The sequence below is a fragment of the Dasypus novemcinctus genome, chromosome 12 (genome assembly GCF_030445035.2).
Source record: "Dasypus novemcinctus isolate mDasNov1 chromosome 12, mDasNov1.1.hap2, whole genome shotgun sequence".
Lineage (NCBI taxonomy): Eukaryota > Metazoa > Chordata > Mammalia > Cingulata > Dasypodidae > Dasypus > Dasypus novemcinctus.
This window is the reverse complement of record NC_080684.1, coordinates 77,871,653-77,881,024: the sequence shown is the minus strand read 5'-3', so window position 1 is coordinate 77,881,024 and position 9,372 is coordinate 77,871,653. Positions and strand designations below refer to the sequence as shown.

The window sequence follows — 9,372 nt, the reverse complement described above, 5'->3', positions numbered from 1 at the left end:
TAAATAACTGAATGCAGTTTCCTTGGTGTAGTTTTCAATGAAGGGGAGATGACTGAGGAACTGATGTTTTTTTTCAGTCAGTCTTGTGAGACTACTTTACCTTAGGATTGCATTGCTTCAGTGAAAGTAAATATTTTTAAAAATGACTGAATACCTAGTAGTCTGCCAATATCCCAAGCTGGCAACACTGGCCCTGATTTTGTAAAGTCTGGAGCAGGTGAGTTTTCCTTGCTGTCTTCATTGTGGCAGTTCCCATATCCATATCCCCTTGGCAACACTGTATTACAAGCTGCATCCGGGAATGTGTTATTTGTGTCTTGTCACCACTGCCCCTCACTGCCTTGCACAGTAGCTGGCATACTGGCTCAACTATTTTTTGAATTAGTGAATAAATTTAAGCGCACACACTCTAAACTAAGTCCCTGTGGGCAAATGAAATAATAATATAAGAAACCTTACGAAATCTCCTCTTAAAAAATTGGGGTCCTGGGATGCAGGGTCCAGGACAGGACACTGAGCAGGGTGAAGGGCGAAGGCACTAGACATGGCACCTCTTTGCCAGCGCAAGAGAATTGAAACAACAATCTTACAATAATGCTTCAGGTTCAAGGTGTTGTGTATCATGCCCACTCCTGTCACCCTTCATTTCCACAGCCACAGAGGAACCTCTATCAAAGAGATAACCCTTGCCAGTTTCTTCAGTCTGTTCTTGGAGCTGAAGGAGGGTTACTGAAAGATGGCATCTTGGAGAGACAGTTGTAAGAACTAAATAAACCATTCAACTAAAGGACTAGCAGATGGAGGGAATCCAGGGCTGAGGCGTGAGTCAAAGAATGGTGAACACGAGAGAGGATCCTCTCAGAAGCCTTTCGGCTGCACAGGTGAGGCTATACCTCCTTTCAGCCTGGTCTCCTGGCTCGCTGAGCTGTTCCTTCTCATAGTTTCCTGTAGCTCACTTGTTTCATTAGAGCGTATGCTTCGTGAGGATTTATGTGTTTTGTTTACTATGGTATCCCCAGAGCCTGGCATACAGGAAGTACTAAAAAAAAATTAAATTAACGGATAAATGAAGCAGATAACAGCAAGAAAGGAAAGTTTGAGGTGACAAGTGAGTGGTAGAGCCTGGGGAATTTACCTGAGTGAAAAAGAAGAGGAAACGTGGTGGCCTGATGTAAGATGCCAGCAGCCTTGGATATGGGAAGGAAGAGGTTTTCGTAAGTGCCAACTCTGCCTGGGATCTTCAGCATTTAAATCGCAAGCACATCGGTTTATACCTGAAGCACTCATAGCAAATCTTACATCTTGAGGCCATTAGTGCCCAAGCAGCCCCTACGTTTCAGGGGAGGCCACCACGGTGGGAGAGCTGTTTATTTCACAGACAATGGGATTGGGAAGGGAATTCCTGAAACGTTTACTTTGGAGCTAGAGCCTCAGATTGACTAAGAGCAGCCTCATGTCATCTTTGTTGGAATTAACAAATTCAGATGATAGGCCATTTTCCTTCCTGCCGATGATTGAATAAGATAAGCTGTTTGGAAGGCAGGCTGCCCTAACAGTCATCTATACAGGGCAGGAGGCTTATTACTCAGAGGGTAGAGTAGGCCGACAAGTTTTCACTTTGAAACTAGTTTTAGAGTGTGACCCGTGGGTTGGAGGGGTTTTGGTGGGGACAGAGAGCAATAAGGCTTCCGGAAGGAAGTAAAGAAGCAGATCAGGTTTCGTTAGACTAAATAGAACACTCCTAAGAACAGTCAGATACTATTAGTTTGCCAAAGGGCTGCCAATGCAAAGCACCAGAAATGTGTTGGCTTTCATAAAGGGGATTTATTTGAGGTAAAAGCTTACAGTTCTGAGGCTGTGAAAAGTCCAAATGTACCATCAGAGATGTGTACTCACCAAAGTTGGCTGCCACGTGGTGAAACAAGACGGCAGGCGATCCCCGCCTAGGGCCCTCCCTTCGCCTCCAGGCTCACCGTCTCTCAGAGCCCAGCTCTGGGAGCTCAGCCCTGAGCAGCCCGGCACAGGGTTTGTCTCTTACTGGGCCTGCTCTCGATCTCAGCTGCTCCGCTTTCTTCCTGAGTTCAGTGGCGAGCTAGCAGGCGCATGACTTGTCTCTTCAGCTTGTGCTTGGCCTCTCAAACCTGAGCAGCAATGTGCCACTTGGGGGCTTTGGCTGCTAGTGATCCTCAAGTCCTTCTTTCACACTGCAGGGTCAAAAATGGCAGGGCTCCCTTTTCCTGTGGGTCTCGCTCTCTGTGTCTCCGTTCATAGCAGCCCCAGCAGGAGGGTGGAGACCCAAGCTGGCTCACACCTCACTGACGAGGTCCAGTTAAAAGCACCTCACACCCACAGGAATGGATTAGTTAAAAAAACATCATCTTTTCCTTTTTGTGATTCACAAAAGAACTTTAACCTGTCACAGTGGATACTAAGGCAACTTATTAGGAACTGCCCTAATTGTGGGAAAAAGAACATTGAGATGATTTATTCAAAGCCCGTCTATTGCTGGGGGTGGGGGGATAGGGCATGGGATCCATCTGCTCAGAGAAAGGTAACTCGCCTCTTTCTTGCTGAAAATCTGGCTCTTCCTACACTTTTTAATGCAAAAGACTATGAATAGAAGGTCAAGAGCAGAGGTCTTTTCCTCTAGCCCAGGAGCCCAATTCTCTGTTTAAAGATCATTGCCGTGCCCTGCCCACTGACTGCCTCAGATGGGATCTTGGTTTTGGACTAAATCTCACGTGGCAGTAACCACAGCCTCACTTTGCTGTGCTGTTTAACATGATTTTATGGCTGGTGGCAGGCTGGAGCTATCAAAGATATTCTATTTGATTAAAGTCATATACTCATTCTCTGTCAAAATGAGGGGCCAGAGGTACTGCCACCAAAAATCCAGCTGGTGGGTAGAGTGGATGTAACTTAAATGGCTGAGTGCCTGCTTCCCATGTACAAGGTCCTGGGTTCGATCCCCAGTACCTCCTACAAACAGAACAAACAAACAATAAAAGACAACTCTCATTGGGGAGCGGATGTACCTCAGTGATTTAGCACCTTCTTCCCATGTATGAGGTCCTAGATTCAATTCCCAATACTTCCTAAAAAAAAAAAAAGTCCAGCTGGTGGGCTGGAAATGTTTAGATGTGAAGCTGACATAGCCATTCTGAGGCTCTCTCCATATATGAGGGATTTATAAAAACAGCTCAAGGGGGTCTGAGTTCAAATTTTAGCATTGCTATATATAGCAGGGTGACCTTGGCTGAGTCATTTACCTTCCTTGCACATCAGTCTTCTGATCTGTAAAATAAAGGAAACAACACTAAAATCCTGTCACTCAAGGATTAAAGTAACACTTAGATGGTCCATCGGGGCTGCATCCTTTCCCTCGTCTCCCCTTCTCTGCCTCTCTGTGTTCTTTGTATGAATGTGTTGTTCCTGCAGAATGAGTCCATTGAAACAGAGCAGGAATTTACTTAACTGGACATATTCTGACATTGCCCTAAGTAAATAGCAGTACACAGATCCTGTGTAGCCTGTAACTCGGGGAACATCACCCTAAGTAACTTGTTCTGGAAAAGCTGTTTCTGTACTGAAAACTACAGTGGGATCTGCTCCCTGGAGCCTGTGATTTGGTGCTGCAGCATCTGCTGCTGGTTCTGGGTACAGCTGAGCACCCGGGATGTGGAGCTTCTCTCTGGAGTACTCTCAGTCATGGAACATAGAAACAGACAAGATTCCAGAAGAAGTGTGGCCTGGCAGCTGTTGATTCACTCTTTTAACAAATACTGAAATTCTCAGTACAAGCCAGGAAATGTTTGTTCGTTCATTCATTCATTCATCAACAAATATTTCTATACCACTTTGTGCCAGACACTATTCTAAGCTCTTTATAAATATTATCTCGTTGACTTCTCATAACAGCACTCTGAGGTTGGTACTACCATTATCCCTATTTTAGAGGTAATCAAACATGGACATAGAGAAATTATATAATCTGCCCAAAAAATATGTGCATGACACATTTTTGACTCAGTGACAGTAGTGTACACAATACCCCATTGTTTGTTTAGTAGTGAGAGGTAAGCCTTCATTCATTCATCTGCTGAGATTCTCATTAATCCTGAAATGTGTGCAAACTTTGCATTAGGAAAAGTGAAGTCACAAGATGCAGGCGGCCCTCATGGAGCCTAAATCCAAGCACTCAAATGCCAAGTCAGTCTTACTTTTATTCTTTGTTTATGGAACAAGCAAAGAGATAGTTGGCTTGGGTCAAGGGTGCTATCACTGTCAGTGGTATATAAAATAAATGGCGGTGGCAGACTTGGCCCAGTGGTTAGGGCATCCATCTACCACATGGGAGGTCTGCGGTTCAAATCCTGGGCCTCCTTGACCCGTGTGGAGCTCGCCCATGTGTGGTGCTGATGCGCGCAAGGAGTGCCCTGCCACGCAGGGGTGTCCCCCGCATAGGGGAGCCCCATGCATAAGTAGTGCATCCCATAAGGAGAGCCGCCCAGCACCAAAGAAAGTGGAGCCTGCCTAAGAATGGCGCCACCCACACGGAGAAAATGACACAAGATGATGCAGCAAAAAGAAACACAGATTCCCATGCTGCTGACAAGAAGCAGACAAAGATGACACAGCAAATAGACACAAAGAACAGACAACTGGGGTGGGGGGCAGGGGGAAGGGGAGAGAAATAAATAAATAAAACTTTAAAAAAATAAAAATAAAATAAATGGCCGTTATGGCACATTAAACATGTGGCTTTGGCTCCTGTAAGGCCCATGCTAAGGAGTCCATCAGAAGCACTTGCTTAGAACTTTACAGCTCAGTAAAGAAGTTTGTAAGGCTAATGTCCCATCAATAACCCTACAGGGTAAGTTGGTCACCAGATGGTATATAAATTACCCTAATGTGAACCAATGTTCCAAAATTTAATATGCATATAATTAGTGAAGAATATTTTACATTAGGTGTTAGATATTTATTTTATGTATATTAAAAATATATGTAAATAATGCCATTGACCCAATATGTCAAGCATACTTTTGCGTAAAGGAAGTTAATTCAAAGGAAAATGTTCAGTTAATAATGGCACAAGTGATGGTACATTAGATATTGGAAAATCATAAAAGTGGTACCTAAATGACGGGCTTGGGAAGCATATCATAGTGTTTCTCACTGGGGGTGTTAATGGCACTTTGTGCAGGGCAGTTTTTCATTGTGTAGGATGTGCTACCATACTTGGTTGGGAATTATTGCTGACCCAAAGCCAAAGACTTGCAGGAGGCCTCACTGTTACAACATTGGAAAAACAAACAGGCTCTTTTCAGATCTTTTTGAAGGGAATGAAGGAAAGATAGAAGTCAAGTTTAATTTCCAGCTGACTTAGTGGGGGAGGCACCAGAGTAAGCAAATAAGAGTTCAAATGAGGAGATAATAAAGACAAGAAGTTCTGGCAAGAGTGAGGATACGGAAAAGGCCTGGAGCTACAGAGCCTTCCTGGACTGGGGCTGCTGCTATGGGACAAGATCAGTTCCTTCCTGCTTGTCTTACAGGTGCCGCCTGGCATCTGACAATGATGAGAAGGTGCCCACTGCCTGCTGACGAACAGGCAAGGCAACTATTTCTTTTTATTTTCTTTTTATTTTTTGGCAACTATTTCTTGAACTGAATGCAGTATGAATGCAAGAAGATAATTATCTTTTATTTTTACTTACTATACTTTTATTTTGAACTAACTTCAAAATTACAGGACAGTTGCAAAAATAATACAAAGCAATATGGAGAACTCCAATATATACCCTACCCAGAAATCTAGGCCCTGTATGAGGGCACTAGAAGATACAGTTATCTTTTGTTTGTTTGTTTTTTAATTTCCAATTTTTACTCAAAATTATTGATGAAAATTGCAAAAGTAGAGCCACATGTCAATAATAAAACAAGATGAAAATGAAACATTCCAGAGACATCTTGAAAAAGTCCAACGGAACACAACACTGGGCTAAAATATATAGTTTAGCTGTGATTGCACAACAGGGTATAGTCACTCCTGCATTTTCTCAATTTCTTCCTTATACTTGCCTTTTCCTTTTCCAAATTGTCAAGATTTGGCTCTGTGTTCAAGAACTTTCTTCCGATCTTGTCCAGTTTTAGCCTGATGATAACAAACCTTGCTCGGGTAAATGCCCACATGGACAGTTGTGCCATTAGCCTTGTCATGCTACACCTTCTCAATGTAGATGACATAGTTCTTTCTGTACACCTGGACTACCTTGCCAATTTGCTGACCTTTGTAGTGTCCTTGAACCACCTGGACCTCGTCATTCTTGCAGATGGTCACAGAGTGGACATTGTATTTCTGCTGCAGCTCCTTGGAGAGTAGGGGTGACATGATCTTCCTTCACACATGCCAAGGTGCATTGAAGTGGTGTTTGCGGTTCTCGCTGTGGTCCAAGGTCACAAAGGGTTTGAACGTCATGGTGACCATCTACCAGGTACCTGATACAGTTCTCTTTTAACATTTGAGGCAGGAAGATATTTTGCAAGGATACAAGAATTATATGATGAAAAATGTGACAGGTTTATCAATCATTAAAAAAAGGAAGAGAAGTCTCCAGAAAAACATGGGTCTTTTTCCAAGTGCCCTTTAATACGCTATTAACAGTGGGGATGAGTTATGGGAGGATGAGAATAAATTAATGTTGTTTGCATACCAAATAAAATACTGTTCACACCCTTTTAGAAATCTTGGTTATTTACAATATCTTTGAGAAACTTTGTAAGGTTGAGTGTTCTCTGTGTCAACATGCTGTAGAACAAGTCTTTCAGAAGATATTAATAGGGGGGTGGCATGGAAAAAAGGGTTCATCGTCAAATTAGTTTGGGGAATACTGCACATTCCCATTTTGGAGATTCACAATGCACATTTGCACCTTAAAGTTTGTGAGAAGGTCTGAAATTTCAGGGACATTTTATTTGAACACTGCCCTTCCCAAACATCCTTGACTGGAGGACACTTTTAATCTCTTCAAATGTACTGTCAAAAATTATGGACTTATTAACACATAAGGGAACAGTCTTTGGTGGAACACCAGTTTGGGATTTCCTTCTCAACCTTATTTCTAGTTAGAGGGCATTATGAAAAATGTGCATGAGACTTATTACTTAAGGGATGGAACTAGAACCTCGTTTAAACACACGAAAATCCCACTAAATTACCACTTGCTGCTGAGAAAAATTAGAAATGAGCCAGGTGTAGATGTTTGATATTATTGAGGAATTCTGAAAAGAAATATTGGATTATGTTTATAAATTGATCTTTTCCTCTGGGCATATTAGATTATATTGGATTCATAGGTTTACTTGATTAAGTAATTATGTAAACCTCTAGTGCCAGTAGGGTGTTGAGTCCCCACCCACCAAAGGTAAAAGACATGGCAAAGGACAGATTTGAGGGTTTTTGATGTTGGAGTTTTGATGTTGGAGTTGGATGCTGAAGCCTTAAGCTGGAACCCTGGGAAGAGAGGAACCCTAAACCTAGAAAGAAGCAAGCCCTGGGAAGAGAGGAACTCAGGAAGCCTGAACCCTCACAGACGTGGGCAGCCATCTTGCTCCAATATGTGAAAATAGACTTTGGTGAGAGAAGTAACTTATGCTTATGGCCTCGTATCTGTAAGCTCCTACCCCAAATAATTTCTGGTATTTTGCATCAGCACAGCTTTGGCTGGCTAATACACCAGGTTAGTGATGTTCCCCCACCACACAAAGAGTTAAGTAACCCATAAGTATATCCAGTCATGAGAATCTCCTCTATACCACCCCCAAGACCCTACATTTCTCATCTTGAAGCACCCATTTATTTGCCCTCCATTCGGTAGGTACTTATTATGAAGTCAAACCCTGTGCTGAGTGAAAATTTCTCCTTTGGCTTAACCCTACCTCTCATTCCCCTGCTCACATCAAATCAGTCACCAGTTCCAGCCAATGTTTTTACTCAAAAACGTCTTTAATCAATCCACTCTATTTTCTTGGCCATAATCTCAGTACAGTTTCTTGTTACCTCATTTTAGGTGGTTGACTCCTTCTGGATGGTTTCCCTGAAGTTCATTTCTGAGACAGGGTGTCTTTGGGGGGACAACAGTTGACTGGCTATCCAAATTACATCTTTATGGCATTATTATCTTGGTAGTTTCTCTTGTTTAAGGTCTGATCTTCAGGTCAGCAGGCACAAAAACTCAATTCAATCAGTGCCCCAGAATGGTTCAAGGACAGATTTGCTTGGACCAAGGCCATAAACAGTGAAACTGTAATGCTCATGTCTGTTTGATTATGACAAATTTCCCAAAGGCAGACCCATAAAAGAAGCAAAATTATGATGAGAAATTTGCATGGTGAGCATGGAATCAGATTATGAGGAACAAATAGTTGAGTCACATGGCTGATGACACCAGGCTGTGCAGTCATACTCTCCACATTGGGGTGAGACCTCCACAGGTTCAGATTGAGCCTGTGGGTCAAGATACCACCTCCCATGGATTCTTTCAGAATCCATTTCACCAGCTCTCCTTCTAAGGGACACAGTCGTCCTTTCATCTGCTGTGGTAGTCATTGGTGCTATATGTCAAACATTCTAGTCCCTCCTCCATCCAGGCCTGTGGTAGGATTGCACTTCCTGGTGCTCTTGTAGTTGTGTGAGGCTACATGACTGGTCCAGGCCAAAGAGCTGTAAGAAGAGTTAACAGGTATGACATCATGTCAGGCATTTAATTACTGCTATGAGACACTCTTTCCCTCCCCCACCACCCCAAAAACAATGTTCTAGAGAATGATTTTAAGCCACAGAAATATTCCAGGTTTCCAAAGAAATATTCCCAAGACCAAATCCCCTCTTGGGATTGTTGGCTAGGGCATGCAGGAGGATTGAGTTCATTGCCATTCTATAACTGGGCATACTCCCTTCTTTTGCAGGCATTCAGCCTTCTCTAGGCATAAGCAGTGCCCTGATAAGTCATGCTGAAGACCTTGGTATTGGCAAAGTCCTGACGAAATTCATTTCCTACAAGATGACAAGTGGGAGCTTATGTACCACCAAGAGGAAGACTAGTAATCATTCGACTAAATCCAACACATCTGATGTTTTCCACAAATGTTCTCCATTAAGACTGTGATTTGACACCCAACACAGCATTGGCTAGAGAGATAATGCAGGCTAGAGATAGAAGATAGCGTTACCAAGAAGTTAAGTTCTTTTTTTCTTTCTAAGTACCTATACCTGGCTCTCATGGCCTATGTTTTAATATTAATAACAGCTAAAAGAATTATTACTGTATTTTTTGTATAAGTTTAACAGAAAGGCTTAATTGGCTCACTGAA

The 9,372-nt window shown here is 42.7% G+C and overlaps 1 long non-coding RNA gene across 1 annotated transcript; it reads left to right on the top strand.

The window, feature by feature from the left end:
* Positions 1-667: 667 nt before the first annotated feature.
* LOC139440169 (uncharacterized) lies at positions 668-9,372 on the top strand. The gene is made up of 2 exons (XR_011650280.1): positions 668-881; positions 8,968-9,372. It is a non-coding gene; the product is annotated as an uncharacterized lncRNA (long non-coding RNA).